The following is a 16,686-nucleotide window of genomic DNA, read 5'->3' as shown; positions in this document are numbered from 1 at the left end:
TCTGGCGCTGTGGTGGCAATGTCCAAAATTTCCATTATGTGAGTTTTCCCAAAGTTATACCCCGAAAAGATATACTCAAAATAAGTTTCCAATCAAACTCACCATATAATCAACTGGGCTACATTTCTTTAAATGGAATATTCGTTGCTTTCTTTTTGCCATGCAAATTGACCGTGAATTATACTGATGAAGAGCAAATCAATTATTGTGAATACAAAAAATGTAGCTTCCTATATATCACCTGGAAGGGAACATTGACATTGCTGGCTTCACTGCCATACTTCAGCCAAAGGTCTCCCTTATTCCTAAAAACTTTTGAAGGGAAAAAAAATATTAATCAACGAAAATCACTGCTTGCGAGAAGACTTCTACATCATTTGAATACAGAGCATCAATAGAATTATTGAAACAAATTTAGAGTAAGAAAAGACTGTCATGGCATATTAAAGCCTTATGAAGGGACAAAGGCTGATGACCTCGATTGGGATACCTGCAGTTATGGGTACAATGAGACAACTAAGTGGAAGGCACAATCACGCGTGAAGTGCGTCACAGTGCCTTTACAATTGGTTTTCGGTGACCTCAATCTGAGGTACGGCACGTAAGCCTATCATACCAGCGAGGTCAAAGAACAGGCCTTTAAATACGGGTGATTGTACCGGCTTGGAGTTAGACAGTCATTGCGAGCCAATCAGCCAACCCGACTCCTGCAGAAAATTTGACGATTGTAAAGTCCGAAACCAGTGCCGCCAAGCGTATAGGTAAGGTTTTGAGACTCGAGACATTTATCACCAATTTGATATCAAAGCATACATTGCATAGTACCTATGTGGCATGGACAGTATACGATACATGCTTTCACGTCAGAGCAAAACAAGTTGTTTTATCAACGGATGTTTTTTTTTGTCATCCCTCTCATTAACCTCACTTCCTTCGGTGGATTTCGATACTGAACTTCAAAATAGATTTTCTAGTTGACTGCACTATTTTCGTTTGAAACATCAAGCTGGAGTATTACATATGAACATGAGTCCGTTCCGGAAGACGTTTTTAGGAAAGTAAATGAGGAAACGTAATTAGTAAGTGGGTAATACCGAAGGAATGAAAAAGTGATGGATTCTAATTTTGGAATAGTTTGCATTGACACATAGCAGTAGTCATTGGGAAATGCGCTAAAGACAAGTCTTCTTGCTATGAAAAAAAGTAAATTGATTAATTGAATTGGACCAATACTTACCGAGAGTTCTTTTATTGTCGTTTGGTGTGTACGTGTTGGTAATGCTTGTAAAAGTGTGCTTGTAAAAACAATAATTGCGTCAGATACTTTTTGGATAGTTGCAAATGATGGACTGTACCTTAAAGTTTACAACTTTTTGTCATTCAATGAGGGGGTTTCTTAGAGGGTCTTGCAGTGCACACAGCATATATTTCAATTGCTCAAAGCATTGTCGCCAAGTTAAGTAATCACATGAAGTAATCACATAAGTAATCACATTAAGATGATTACAAAAAAAATCTGCATGGTTTCAAAGTAGCAGCCAGACCCAGAGCTGAGGACACTGTAATGTATACCTAGAACTAATAATCAAACATGACTGTGTCTATGAAATGACCAAATACAAACGTCGCCATCTCTGCAACCTTAAATACGGTCCGTTATTTCCAACCAATTCGATTTTTTTTCTCCGAACGAATTTTGACTATTATTTGATTTTAACGATGTTGTCCTTTTTTTCGGTGTCTGTGCACCTGTGAAAAAGGAACCTTTTAAATTTGGATTGTAAGTTGTGCACAAACACATGCGCCCTGCGACAAAATTGGTGGCTGAAACCTACATTATCGCTTCTACAATAAGAAAGAGTGGGAGTCAGGGTACCTCACAATAACTGACTATTGTCAGAATGTAAGAAAAACAAAATAGAAAAAAAAACCTCAAAATTTGTATTATTATTCCACACTTTGGGTGTTTTCTTTCGGCCGATGTGCCATTCAGAATTGACTAATTTTAGTTTTGCTAGGAAAGTAGCAAACCCAAACAAACTCCCTCCATACGTTTTCGGGTTGAAACTCGCACGGATAGTTCATCTTTAAAAGTTATTCCCCAGCCTTGTTTTTTTCAGTGAATAATGGTTTTCCTGTGTAACGATGCTCACCGTTTTGTTGCCTCAAATTCTCACGCTTTTGTTTATGTGTGTGTATTAATTTTATTTCTAAATAATTTAACATTTATCTTAGAATATAATTAGTGTTTGTTACATTTTGTATGTTTTGACTTTTCGTCCCTCAAAATGTAGGCCATGAAAACAATGTCATTATTATTTAAAACGTACATTTTGTGGATCTGAAGTATTTATGTAAGTGGAAAACAGCCCTTCACAGAAACAGACTTATTTTTGCGCCAGGAGAGACTCACTAAAAAAACCATAATTACGACTCGACAAAAAAAGCCAGAGGCAAACTCCAGTTTATTCAAACAAAGAACCTAGCATTTTCCAGAAATATGCATACACGAACAAGCTTGAAGCTTGTGGGCCCGAGCCTGACCCCAGGCCGACTCGGTTGATGAGGGGCTCGCATTCCGAGTTTCCTGGAGACCAATGTATTATGGAATGCGACACTGAATATAATTGGCCTACGTGAGAAAAAAAATCATGGTTGGATAAACTGACGTCACGTTGTTGACGAATCAAACTTTCGGACAATACAGGTAACGTTACGGTCACCACAATACAGCACGGGTTATTTTTCATATTTTGAAGGACATGGTACTATTGCGGGTTGATTTACTTAATTTCAGTCGTGATCCATAACACAATTTTGAAAAAAAAATGTATACAGGGGTCGGGGCAAAATACTTTGGGCCCCCATGAAGTGGGGCTATAAACATACGGTGTGGGGCTCGGGGCCCGTTTAAGGGCTCTGGAAAATGTTTGAATTCTAGATGCTCTGTGGTTCGATCTGAGGCAATTTCTGACCACTTTAACCAACATTTTTGAGGAAAAGGTGGTTGTTTACGCAGTGCCTGCCTACATTGCGACGTCCACTTAAAAAAAACACGTTCTTTTGGGGGGAGGGGGTGGCCTCTGTTGCGCAGTACCTAAAACGCAAATCCAAAATCGGTTGTCGTTGTCCCTTGAAGTAAAACCCTCTTTATCATTTTTTCATCAGGTACGGAGTAGTAGACAAGCTGAGTCTAGATCACGTGGTACAAACATGGACGCGGGACTCTCCCGCCAAAACCAGAAAGTGGCCATAGGCTGTCGCTATGGCAACGGGGTCGACAACGTCAGGAAGTTCTGGGAGATGTTGGTGAAGGGGTTGGACTGCACCACGCCGGTACCTGCAGATCGCTTCGATGCCAGCTACTTCCTAAGTCCTGGAGAGAAGAGGGCAGGCAAGATGTACATCAAGAACGGTGGCTACATCTCTCAGGACCCGTACATGTTCGACAGGCAGTTCTTTCATATGCCACCCGGTAAGTTCTTTGCGCCATACCCTTTCAACGTCAGTTGATAATTGTACAGTCTTGGCCCCAGACTGACTTTGGATTGTATTCGGCTCACGTACAGCCGGTTCCTAGCTGTGATGCATTGCGCTGGCAAGCTGCAGTCAAATGGCATCAACGGTAGAGGGCGCTATCAACGAGATTCGTCTTGGGCCAAGACTAATAGTTCTACTGAGTTGAGACACTTTTTAGCCAGCGTTCAATTGTATATTATAAAAGAGTTTGGGTAATTTGTATAACAATTTTACAAAACTCTATGAAGGAATACAGCCGCTAAGAAGCTTTGTACGTGATTCCGAAACTTAGATGATCAGAAATATTGACTTTCCGCACCAAGATAATTGGAAGTAGATGAATTAATGTTGAGTAAGTTTCGGAATTGTTAAGAAGTTGTGAGTGTTAGATGTCATTAATGTTGACTTTCTGCACCAAGATAATTGGCAGTAGATGAATTAATGTTGAGTAAGTTTCGGAATTTCCAAGAACAACAATTGAAGACCTTATCACATCCTACTGTTATCTAGAGTTCTTCTAAATGTTTGTGTTTGTAAAAACGGGCTTATTGTTGAAACATCACAAATATGAATAATCCCTAATCTCGTGTTTACTGCTTTTTAATATTCATGGAATGATGAAAACCAATTACTTTCAGTGGGTATAACTTGTCAGTCACTTGTCCAGCGGATAATGTAATCTGTTAAAATACTACTGAATCGCGCGGTTTTTGTACAGAGGTGAAATGTTATATTCAAAATACTTAAAGAAATGGAGCCATCAAAAAATCAAGACGTTCCCACTTTTAGGGTCCATGTTTTATTAGAATTCGGAGTTGTGCATGTTATATGTGAATTATGTACTCTGATACGATCATCTCTGCTGTGCTTTTGTATCAAATAAGAACCAGACTCAGTTCATTTGTGAAATAAAAATTTAAACAAAACGAACACTTTTCTGAGACATCAAATACTTAGTCTACGGAATATCCCCTTGCACAGCAAGGGTCTATGATATACGAGCAGTTCGGTGATTAATTATGCAAAACAAGACGTAATGCGTCTTCATCTCCAGATTCTTACGATTCAACGGGCGCCTTCTATCGGGTCTTCCATAACCCATTGTTGTATTAAAAAAAAACACCATGGCAGCCAGATCGACCAGTCAACAGCTTAGTCCGCATTTCTGATTGAAATGACATAACAATTTCTAAAGTTGAATCCGATTGGATGGCGCGTGGGGTCGCATAACATCATTTTGCATGCTGGGATACAAGACGTATGTGGCTCTGCACACGTGAACGTCTGTTACTCGGATTACTATTTACGTACCTTGGTTTATACCATGTTTCACTACTATTACACAATTTCAAGTTTTGATGAATACTGTGCATGGGTCAAATGCGTGAATTTCATAATTTGTTTCGTATGACTTGTGATGTTAGTAGTTGCAGGGGCGGATCCAGGAATTTTCGCAGGGTGGGTTTTTTATGGGGGGGGGGGGGGAGGGGGGAATGGGGGCGCTGTTCAAATCCGACGATTATCGCAGAATGATATAACTATACCCCGTAACAAAGCTGGCTCTGTGCGTATTTTGTGCCAGGAGGACACTAATACTAGCCACAAAAAATTGGGTGTCGGAGCAGGGGGGTGGGGATGTTTCCGCATTTTTCTTCAGGAATTTCTATGGAAAAAACATGACAGAACTGTGGGGGGGGGGGGTTGACCCCCAAACCCACCCCCCTCTGGATCCGCGCCTGAGTTGGACTGACTCTTAACTTTATATGGGCTTGTTAAACCGTCTTAATATTTAGCCCATCACAATTAGTAACATGATCATAATGATGAATTGCGATGCATTACTGGAATCAAATGTGACCACAATTTATCCGAAACTTTGTTTTATAATTATTTAGTATATCTGCATGTTTGGTGTTAAGGCTACATATGGATGCGTTTAAAAGTTTTTACACTTGTAAATCCAAACGTGTAACACTCTTATACGCTCATGCCTTTATTTGAACCACTTTCCAATTAACATTTCTCAAATGGGTACCAAATCACAAAAAAGTGTTGTTTATCTACTCCCACAAATTGTGTTTGCAACCATGGGGCACTCTTTCTCCTTCATCCGAGTCATGTTACGAAACACTTCTAAACGATTGATGTCCACCGCTGTTGAGCTGAGTGAGAATTATAGATTACACACAGGCATTCAAATGCAAATACGATTTTTAAATATTTGTGTCAAGATGGAAACGTAATTTTTACTGTGGGACTTTGGGTTTTGATTTCGAGGAACAAGTCACTCAAACATTTCGAATTCGGTCACTTTCTTTTTGACTCACCCTGTAAACTGACACAATGTCTTTTTATGTTTCCGAGGTTGAGTGCGTATTCACTTTTCTAATCATTTGAATGCAGAAGAAGCAGCTCATCTAGATCCACAAGTAAGGCTCCTTCTTGAAGTCACGTGGGAGGCGCTTGAGAATGCTGGAATGCCAGCTTCCTCTATACGAGGTTCCAAGACAGGTGTCTACATGGGCGTGACGGCACAGGAGTACTTATCATTTGCCTGTAAACCAGTCCACAACATGAATCAATACACTAACTCGGGTAACAACTCCTGCATGGTGTCCAACCGCATCTCATACGAATTTGATCTTCGTGGACCCAGTTTCTCCGTGGACACTGCCTGTTCATCCTCCCTGTATTCCATCCATCTGGCGTGTGAGGCACTCAAGCAGAACTCCTGTACCATGGCTCTTGCTGGAGGAGTCAACTTGATCCTTACACCAGTTACATCCATTGGGTTTTGTCAGGCTGGAATGTTGTCAGCAGACGGGAAGTGCAAAAGCTTTGACCAATCAGCGGATGGATATTCACGCAGCGAGGGTGCCGGGGTCGTGGTTTTGAAACCGTTGTCTGAGGCTCTGCGGAATGGTGATCGTGTTTACGCTGTACTGCGAGGAGGTGCACTGAGTAATGATGGCCGCACACCGGGCATTGCAAACCCTAGTTTCGACGCGCAGGTGGATTTGGTGAAGAGCGCTTGTCGCAACGCCAGAGTGGACCCCCATCAGATTGTCTACGCTGAGGCTCATGGCACAGGAACACGGGTTGGGGACACAACCGAGGCAGGTGCCTTGGGTGAGGCTATGGGACGAAGACGAGGACCCAAACATCCTCCATTCTACATTGGGTCTGTCAAATCTAACGTGGGTCATTCCGAAGGTGCAGCAGGAGTCGCTGGCATAATTAAGACCGCCTTGTGCCTTTATCAACGTAAGATCCCACCAGTCGTGCACTTTAAAACTCCGAACGAAAACGTCAACTTCAAAGAGCTGAATATCAATATCCCTACCGAGCTGATACATTGGCCAGACAGAGACGGCCGCCTCTTGGCTTGCTGCAGTTCTTTTGGTTTCGGTGGAGCGAATGCTAACATTGTTCTTGAAGGTCCTACTAATCTCCATGGAAGTGGTCAGTTCATAAAGATGGGTAAAAAGCTGAGCTGCCTCCTCCTCTCTGCATCAAGTTCCAATGCTCTTCATCAGAAAGTCAAGGATTGGCTCGATTTCCTTACCGGTGACACTCATATGACAGACGCTACTTTCTACTCGTGCCTGTACACAGCCGCTTGTCGTTCACAGCACTACACACATCGTCTGGGTCTCGCTGTCAACTCCAAGGAAGATGCGATCCACCAACTTCGAATGAAGCTTGAAGCTGAAACTCAGCAGACCTCGGACAGGTCTGTCAAAGGTGTAGCGCCGTCAGCCACAGGCAATGAACGGCAGATTGTGTTTGTCTTCTCTGGCATGGGGACTCAATGGTGGGGCATGGCGAGAGAGCTAATGCGTACACAGCCTGTCTTTGCTTCAAAGATGAAGGTGAGCACAGTACCTTATAGCTTTGCTGCTTAAAAACAGAAGAGTCTTCAGATTGGTATGGAGTGCATGGGATTACAAAAGTCCGGTAATTTACTTGCCATTGCATTGGGAAGAGTACCAACATTTGGGAACTTCAAGAAATACAAATATCCGATGGAAAGATTCGGGTTTGTTTTGATAAGTTTTCTTAATTGATCTGGTAGGTTATCGACAAGCTGTTGCAGAACTGTGGAGCCAAATGGTCATTGGTCAGCATGCTGTCTGAGGAAGAGGACCGTGAAAGAATCAATGAAACAGGTAAACATTGTGATTTTTGACGGTAAACAGACTTTGTGATACTTTTGAATTAAGGTGGCCTAAAGGGATGATCTGGAAAACCATTAAATCTTACAAAACATGATTTCACATAAGTTGGTCAAACTGAACTTGTTGATTGTCTTTTACTTACTTTCTTCTTTCCAACAGAAATCAGCCAGCCTTGTCTGTGTGCGGTTGCGATAGGTCTTGTTGATCTGTGGAAGTGCCATGGTGTGGTCCCAGACGCAGTGGTTGGTCATAGTGTAGGAGAGGTCGCATCAGCTTACGCAGCAGGTCTCCTAAGTCTTGAGCACGCAGTCAAGTTGATCTATCGGAGAGGAAGAGAGCTACGTAAGACCAGTGGCTCTGGGAAGATGGTGGCTGTCTTGAATCGTGTTGAAGACGCTGTCCAATTCGCCAGTCAAAGCAAGCATGGGCAAGTGCTCGATGTTGCGGCTATCAATAGCCCAGGTCAAATCGTGTTTTCAGGTGAGACCTTGACTGTTGAGGGTCTGGCTAACGAGCTGAAGTCAGATAACATAAAGTGTGTGGTACTTAAGGTAAATAATGCTTTTCACAGCAAACAGCAGGAGGTTGTAAAGAACCCTTTCCTCAAGAAAGTGGGTAAGTTTCTTAAGGTACAAAACGCGTCGGCGAAGCGACGCACGATTCCAATGATGTCAACTGTGACTGGGCGTTATTTGACGCCTGAGGAGGCTAACTCTCCTGAGTACTGGTATCAGAATATCAGACAGAAGGTTTCCTTCATGGATTCCATTCAGAATCTTGCAAAAGATGGCTACCGTGTGTTCGTGGAGATAGGTCCTCACTCCTCGCTTCTGCCGGCCCTCCGAGACACACTTGCTGCTGTTCAGGCTACAGATGATGCATTTATCACAACTGCATCTCTGCTACGGCCCCGAGACACCACCACATTGGCCAACGATTCTGAGAATCTCCTGTTGGCGCAAATGAGGCTTCATGTGAGTGGCATCCCCGTGAAGTTCCATAGCTTGTTCAGTTCCACGTTTCGCCGAGTCGTGTCGGTCCCACACTACCCATGGCAGCGAGAAAAGTGCACGAATGTTTCTCCTGAAGGAAAGGAGGAATTGCTCTTTCCTTTGTTGGATGGTCACCACATTCTCCTTGGAGAGCCCGTGGATACAAGTTATCTTCGAGAAAGTCCGGTGAAGATATGGCGAGCTGACCTGAATGCATCTCGGGTACCTTGGGTTCAGGATCACGTCCTGCAGGGGGCTGTAGTTGTCCCTGCTGCTGCTTACACAGAGACAGCTCTTGCTGCAGCTCGATCGATGAACTCTGATTCCTATCCACTGATTCTAAGTGGACTGACCTTCGATCGATTCATGTTTGCCTCAAACTGCGAAGGTACTTTGGAGACGACAGTTGAGGAGAAGACATCGGAGCAATTTCTCTTCACGCTCCGGAGCCACGACGCGTCCAGAGGAACGTGGATCCAACATTGTCACCTGAATATCATCCCTCCATCTGTAGCCAATGTTAGTGAGTTGATGAACGCTACAGTTGATGAAGAGAGCATCATCGCAAGGTGTGGAGAGATCCTTCAAGGTGAGGAATTTTACATCAGGGCATCAGAATGTGGGTTTGAACTAGGATCGACATTTAGATGCGTTCAGGAGATTTCAACGTCAAACGATTTTCGAGAATGTTTAGTGTATGCTGACGCCTCTCCCAGCTTGCAGAGGGAATTTCATCGTTACGTTTACCATCCAGCTTTTATGGATAGTTTCTTGCAAGCCTTTGCCGTTCTCCTGATTTTAGCGACTAAAGCAGAAATGGAGGCTTCCGGCAAAACTTTCCAACCTGTGTATAGGGTTCCAAAAAGCATCAAGACGTTCACTGTCGCTGCTCCAACCTCACCGCGTGTATGTATCCACGCGAAGATTGGCGGAAAGGACAGGCGTTTTTGTGACATTGATGTGGCTGACGCAGACACAAAGAAAGTATTCTGTTCAGTTAGGGAACTTGTGTTTGAAACCTTTCAAGCTGACAAGATTGAGCCGCAGGTATGGGGTCTAGCTTGGAAAAATCACGGGTCAGTAGTTGTCACAAACGAGTCATCCGAATCCCCATGCGCTAAAAAGAAGTTGGTCGTCTTCCCGGATGATACAGAAGTAAGCAGTTCATTTGTTGATTCGCTAGTGAAGGTACAGGCCTGGGATGTTACAATCATTGATATGAAAAGGGCCGATGCTGTGCAACAGGCAGTTACCGTCGTTTCAGACAATAAAGAATCTGATGCGCTTGTGATCATCATGAAAACAGAGATTTGTGATGTCGATTTGAATTCGGGATCGGTCATGTCAAGGAATCAGTTTGAGGAGTGCCAAAAAGGCATATTGTTTTGTTACTCTGTCTTAAAGACGTTACAGCAGGAGGGGATGAAGGCTAAGGTGATTCTATTCACAAAGGGTGCGCAGCATGCAAAAGAAGAGGACGACGTCAACCCATTTGCAGCGATCCTGAATACTATCGGAGTCACAGTCAGTCATGAAGAGCCTTCAATTAGAGTATTTACTGTTGACCTGCCCATGATGGCAAGCAGCCTTGAGTGCGCCAAAATTGCTCAGGAAATACTTATCAAGGAAGACTATTATCTGAATGACGAAAATGTAGTCGCTGCAAGGACACCAAACTCCAAACTCGAAGACGATCAAGCTCCCATAGTGGATTTCTTTTCACCTCGCTTGAAAATGGAAAATCTCTCCAAAGCTTCCGGAGTTGTGCCAACAAGGTTCTGGTCAGTTGTTGAGCGAGAGGTGTCTGATCGTAGTCGTGTCTTCATTCAGAAAGCTCCTCCCAATGAGTTTGATAACACCGATTCAGACACTGTCCGAGTGAAGGTCGAAGCTTTCAGTGTTTATAACAGGCATGAGTTGGAAGGGGACAGCAAGGTAGGACCAAACACATTCGTGTACGCTGGTAGAGTCGACCCGTCAGAATCAAAAGATGTCAGTGAAACGTACTTGGGTCTTACTTCTTGTGATGAAGTCAAATCGTCTATGACCGCTTTGTCACAGGATTTAGTTGAGGTGCCCTCCCATCTCACGCCCAAAGAAGCAGTCAGTATCGTTAACGATTACTTCCCAACCGCCGTCTTCTTCAATCAGGCTTTGCAAATATCTGCAGGTATGCGTCTTGGCTTCAAGTTCGACTCTCTTGGTAGTTGTGATATCGCTACGATTCACCTGTCAACTAAATTGGGAGCTGAAGCGGTCCTTTTAACTGATGATCGTGATGGTCTCGCGGAAACTAAGACAGAGATACATGTGAAGTGCCTCAGTGAGATAGATGATGCCTCATTTGATGTGCTTTTTCTGTCTTGCAGATCGTCATCCTTGGGTCGCACACTGCAGTCGTTGTTGCCAAAGTTGAGAAGAAACGCCTCTGTTGTGATAATGCAAAGACTGAGACAAGATGAAAGACTTCCGATGCTTCCTTCAAAGATGAAGATTGTTGCCTTCGATACTGATCTCCAGTCAGCAGTTGATGGATTATCCGGTGCCGAGATATCAGCTACTCTGTCGAATCTCTGGGATATGTTTGTTCCAAATGTTGAAGGTAGTCACCTTACATGTAAAACCAACAATGTTAAGGGACTGTCTTCTCTGGCTGAACAAAATACTGAAATTCCCAAATCTGAGGTCATCGAGGTGGGATCAGCGGAGCTTATGTTGCCACCTTCTCTTGAAAAAGATGGTTTCGTTGCTGATGGAGAATCGGCCTACTTCATCACAGGAGGAACTAAGGGGTTTGGTCTCAGACTTCTAGAGTGGCTGATACAAGAGGAGCTCGATACATCTACGCTGGTTCAAGAGGGGAAATAAATGATGAATTACAAGGGGTAATTAAAAAGGACAGGAAATCTCTGCCACAGTACGACACATTCAGTTGGATGTCTCTAATGCCACCGACGTTGAAAGGGCATTACAGGAAATGAAAGATGACAAGTTGCCTGCTTTGAAAGGTATATTCCACTGCGCCGCTGTCTTCAGTGATGGATTCATTCAAAATATCACAGAAGAGTCTTGGAACAGTGTCATGGCTCCGAAGGCTTATGGGGCACTTCTCCTTCACCAGTTGACGCTTAAGCTTGGCATCGAACTGGATCATTTCATCATGACCTCTTCCATCGTGTCTCTGATTGGCAATGCAGGACAAGGTAGTTACTGTGCAGCCAATGTCTTCTTGAACGCCCTCGCCCAGTATCGACACAGGCGTAATTTACCAGCAACTGCAGTGCAGCTTGGGTTGATAAATGACGTTGGGTTTGCAGTTCGCCGTGGTATTGTTCAAATGTGGGAGAAGACGGGCGTAGAAAGCATGAGTCCCGAGGAAGCTCTGTGTGTTATCGGTTGTGCTTTGTCAGTTCGTCAACCACACCTGGGCATCTCAGGTTCCTTTAATCGGAAACTATACGCAGCGACGCATCAGGGTCTTATGATACAACACTTTAGAGAAAAGCATGGAACCATGTCAGTGATGAAAGATTTGTTTCAAGACAGTGACGTGTATCTAACTGCCACTAACGATACCCTGCTACAGTCCATTTTGAAGCTTCCGTTCGCCAAAGCCAAAGAGGTAGTTATCGAGGCTTTGGCGAAACTTCTCAGTCAGCAGCTTGGGTTGTCTGATGAGCCTCCGCATGATGCCTCTCCCATTGCCCTTGGTTTGGATTCCCTCATGGCTTCAGAGGTCAGCCAGATGATCAGTCAGCAGTTTGAGGTCACTTTGGGAGCTGTGGATCTACTTAACGACAAGAACACGATCCAGGAGCTTTCGAAAAACATAACCAGACAAATACTGGCAAAGACGGACTCAACCACCCAGACTGGATTTGATAATGAAGTCTCGTCCGTCTCCAAAGAGAAGAAAGTTGTCATCGAGGGTGATATGCCGAAATCGTTGGGACTGAAGCTTGTGTGCTTTCCCTCAAACGGTGCAGGACCTTCGCTGTTTTCACACTGGATACAACATCTGCTACCATTTGGAATCCAAGTATTGATGATCCAGCTTCCGGGCTGGGAAGGGCGTGAAAGCGAACAACCACTAACAGAAATGAGTGATATTGCACGGCTTGTACACGATGAGCTCGTACCAAATCTTTCAGATATTCCCTTCATATTTTTTGGCCACAGCATGGGCAGTCTGGTCGCGTTTGAAGTTTCTCATCTCCTTCTGCAGGAAGAAAGCATCTGCCCTCGCCACCTGTTCGTCAGTGCTTGGTACGCACCGACAACACCTTATCCCCACCCAGAAGAGCTCAATATCTCACCCGCAACCTTTGAAAGGTTGAGGAAGACCCTGGAGAACCACCCAAAGCTCTTTGCAAATTTAGCGAGGATCAAACAAGTAAAGTTCAGTTTTATGGATGATAGAGCCTTCTTCAATACCGCCCTCATGCGACGGTTGTTACCTTGCATTGAGGCCGCCATTCAAATGGTGAAAAGCTACGATGGCAAACACCAGAACCCGTTGCCATGTGACATCACAGCTTTTGGCGGGAAACAAGACGGTTTTGTTCCACCTGAACTCCTGGACGGCTGGGAGTTGGAGAGGTCCAAGAAGCATAACTTCAAGAAGACCACCTTGCCCGGGAGGCATATGTACATTCTGACAAACACGGCAGAGATTGTGAAGGAAATATGTCTTACGTGCAAGAAAATAGGAGCTAACTGAAGTACTCAAGAATGTATTATGCTATTCGTTCCTGCAAAACAAGATGGCTTAATTGCTTTCAGTACAAATTCCACACCCCTTCACTGATTTCATTCTTCCTGCTTTAATCAATATTAATAATTACCGTGGAGAGTTGATGGATTATGATAAGTCGAGACTCGATCACGTGGGGGTATATTAACGGTGATAAAGACCGGCTTCAAAGACCTAGCGAATAAAGGGACCCTGAACCAGCATTGATCCAGCATCATGTAAATTAACGTACCAGTGTGTTTCTGCATTTGCATGGTAGGCCTATAATTTGATATGCGGTAAAGCTTGCAGACTTGACGCTTGTGTCTTAAATGAAAAATCGCACTAGCGCTCAGAAAAAAAAGAAGTGCCAGTTTAATTATTTGCGCGAAGCCACAATCAGATTCTTCTAGGTTTTTTTATGACTAGTGTTTATTGTATTTTTTAAATTCGATTGCAATGCAGATACTTACTCTTGTAAAGAGAAAATTGGTTTGAGGAGAAAAGTAAGTTTAGGTGGATAGATAGTATTTTATATATTTTGTATTGAAAAAAGAGTAGTATTCGTATTTTTACATACGCAGTAAATGTTCCTCTAAATTCCGCAGGTAAATAGGTTTATACAGATTTAAAACAGTTTACTTTGAATTACGTTACATAAAGTTATAAATGTATTACTTTATGAATAGGATACGCATCCAAAACATGTTGTTATAGCTAATTCTACAACTGATAGTCAAATCAATGTATTGCCTCAATGGAAAATTTGAGAGCGTAACACGGTATGGGCTAAATTGTTTAGGATTGTGTTTGAACTATATGATCATGCTTTTTAGTCTGTCAGTATTTTAATGATGTTATTTTGAAGATTGTCAGAATATGTTATTCTTTATGTTTTAAATATTATAATAAGCACATACTGCTTTATTTTATATATATTTTAATATATCCACTACAATAGGATGCCTTGGTGAATAACATTGGGCATTTTAACACAGACACAAGATTTCCCGTGTATAATGGCCGAATTCTCTGTTTATAATTATTTGATCTAACACTAACTTAGATTTATGTTCTGCCGATGAGACCACGCAAAACCAGTGGTGGGAACTTGTATCTCGATTATTACTTATACAGGCATATGCACTTCTTCTATTCCTAAATATCTTTGTCTGAAGCCAATGAGCGACACCATTTCACTGAAATGAAAGGACCCTTTGCAACCTTCAGATTATTTTACTTATGCGATCGTACTGCACACTTTTCGGATACACTGACAAATTAAACACTCTTCTAAACACTTTCTTGCTATCACTTTGTAAACATGTTTAAATACTAAACATGTTTAGCGTAGGATGGATAGTGTTTAGCAATTGAACATTGATATTTAGGAATTGGACACGTAGTGTTTAGCTTCTATACAAACATGTTCACAAAGTGATAGCATGATTGTGTTTAATTGCTAAACACAGTTTGTAAAGTGTATCAGGCAATTAATTACTATTTCAGTATTTTGGAAAAGTATGGGTGATCTTTAAAAGATGTATCGGTAACTAGATAATTATGTCGTAAGAATATGAAAGTGGCAGGTTGGCATTTGAGAGGGTGTATTTTTTTGTAGAGAAAGCTATTTTAACAGTCATAATTTTTGCCTCATACGACCGCTTGATGCTGCACGGTAACGGTGCACATACATAGGTAGAGTTATTTGGCAATATTTATTTCTAATTGTCTGTAAAAGACAATCATTATTTTATCCCAAAAATGAAAGAACATTAGAACATATATTTTTGTATGCAGTGTTCCATTACTGTCCTTAACCCAAAAATATGATCAGAAAAATGGAATAGGCAAATATATCCATGTAATTAACGACTATGTTGCCTTACAAATTTGTAAGGATTGTCCCACACAACATGTTTTTTTAAGACGTGAACAAAACAGAAGATGTTTTTCTTTGTCATGGTAAAGTTGCATACCCCTTGCTCTTAAAAATTGCTTCGTTTTTGTTCATTGAACGAATCGTCAATTTCCAAGTTATCATTGCCAGGTAGTTAATAATTTGCAAAGAAATAATAATTTGTAAAGAAAAAATTCAGTAACTAAACGTCGGTGGATTATTTCGTCCTGGTCTCATTCCAGATTGAACAATGAAGGAAAAATGAAAAAGAAAACAAAAACATATTTTTCGAGCTGACTTTCGAAAAAAAGGAAGAGGAATCATCTTCAAAATACGTACGTTTTAGTCATCAAAACAGTTTATCTATTTTGAGATCAATATGTCTTGCAAACTAACCATGGGAAAAAAATAAGTCTCATGTTTACGTGGTGTATTTTATTGTAATTAAAGAGGTTTTAACATACTTATGCTTTGGGAAATAGTCTGTACTCCTAAAAACACGATGTTTCCTCTAGTATTTACTAAAGTGTATTCACAAACGTTTTGGAACCTCTAAAATAAACTTGAAATGGTATTCGTAAATTCTATGTAACAAGTTTATGTGATTAAAATAAAATAACGGGTTATCCACACCCTTCGTGGATCAAGCTCAAAAACTTTACGCGGAATGGCCACGTGGTGAATTTTATCTCTACATGTGTATATAGGTCACTCACCCTGGCATGCCTGTACATGCACAAGATATAGGTCATTCACATGACCAGGGATTGTTTACAACCTGTCTGCGCTCTGGGGGGCACGAGGGGTTGACACAAAGGGATCGGCGGCACTTAGGGGTTGGCCACTTAGATCTCCCATACTGCACAAAGGCATTGGGCGCCATCTTGGCTTCTGTCTTTCAACACTCCTTACTCCGGAGTGGCTAGGATCTGGCCAATGGGAGTCTACAGGCTTGTGGTGTATAGAAGGGGTGAGGATTACATGGAAGATTGGCGTAATTGGCCTCTTGAAAAAAAATTATGCCCATACTTGGAAAATGTGGAGAATTTTATCGTCCGCTCGCTGCGCGAAGGGTTAAAAGTTCCGCCTCGATTTTTTTTGTTCTTGCAAAATGAAAGTTATTCGCTTTTGAGTGAGACATCGACCGAAAAAAAATCGGCCCAGCAATAATTCCTTTCTCGCCAGGTAGGCTTAATTGCTCCCGCCCCACAATCACTCGATGGACCTAGATAGTCGGTCCTATATTTTATTATTGACAACCCAACTCCAGCTACGATGGACCGGGAACCGTCTGCTCCAAAGCGGATCTGTTTGTGTCCAAAACAAAAACTTTTTATTTCGCAATAAAAAAACCCAACAATGAAC

The 16,686-nt window shown here is 42.3% G+C and overlaps 1 pseudogene; it reads left to right on the top strand.

Annotated features, from left to right (window-relative positions):
* Positions 1 to 680: 680 nt before the first annotated feature.
* On the top strand, positions 681 to 15,935 carry LOC119728859 (annotated as a pseudogene).
* Positions 15,936 to 16,686: the final 751 nt, after the last annotated feature.

This window comes from Patiria miniata, unplaced genomic scaffold (genome assembly GCF_015706575.1).
Source record: "Patiria miniata isolate m_02_andy unplaced genomic scaffold, ASM1570657v1 HiC_scaffold_1, whole genome shotgun sequence".
NCBI lineage: Eukaryota > Metazoa > Echinodermata > Asteroidea > Valvatida > Asterinidae > Patiria > Patiria miniata.
This window is presented reverse-complemented; position numbering and strand designations above follow the sequence as displayed.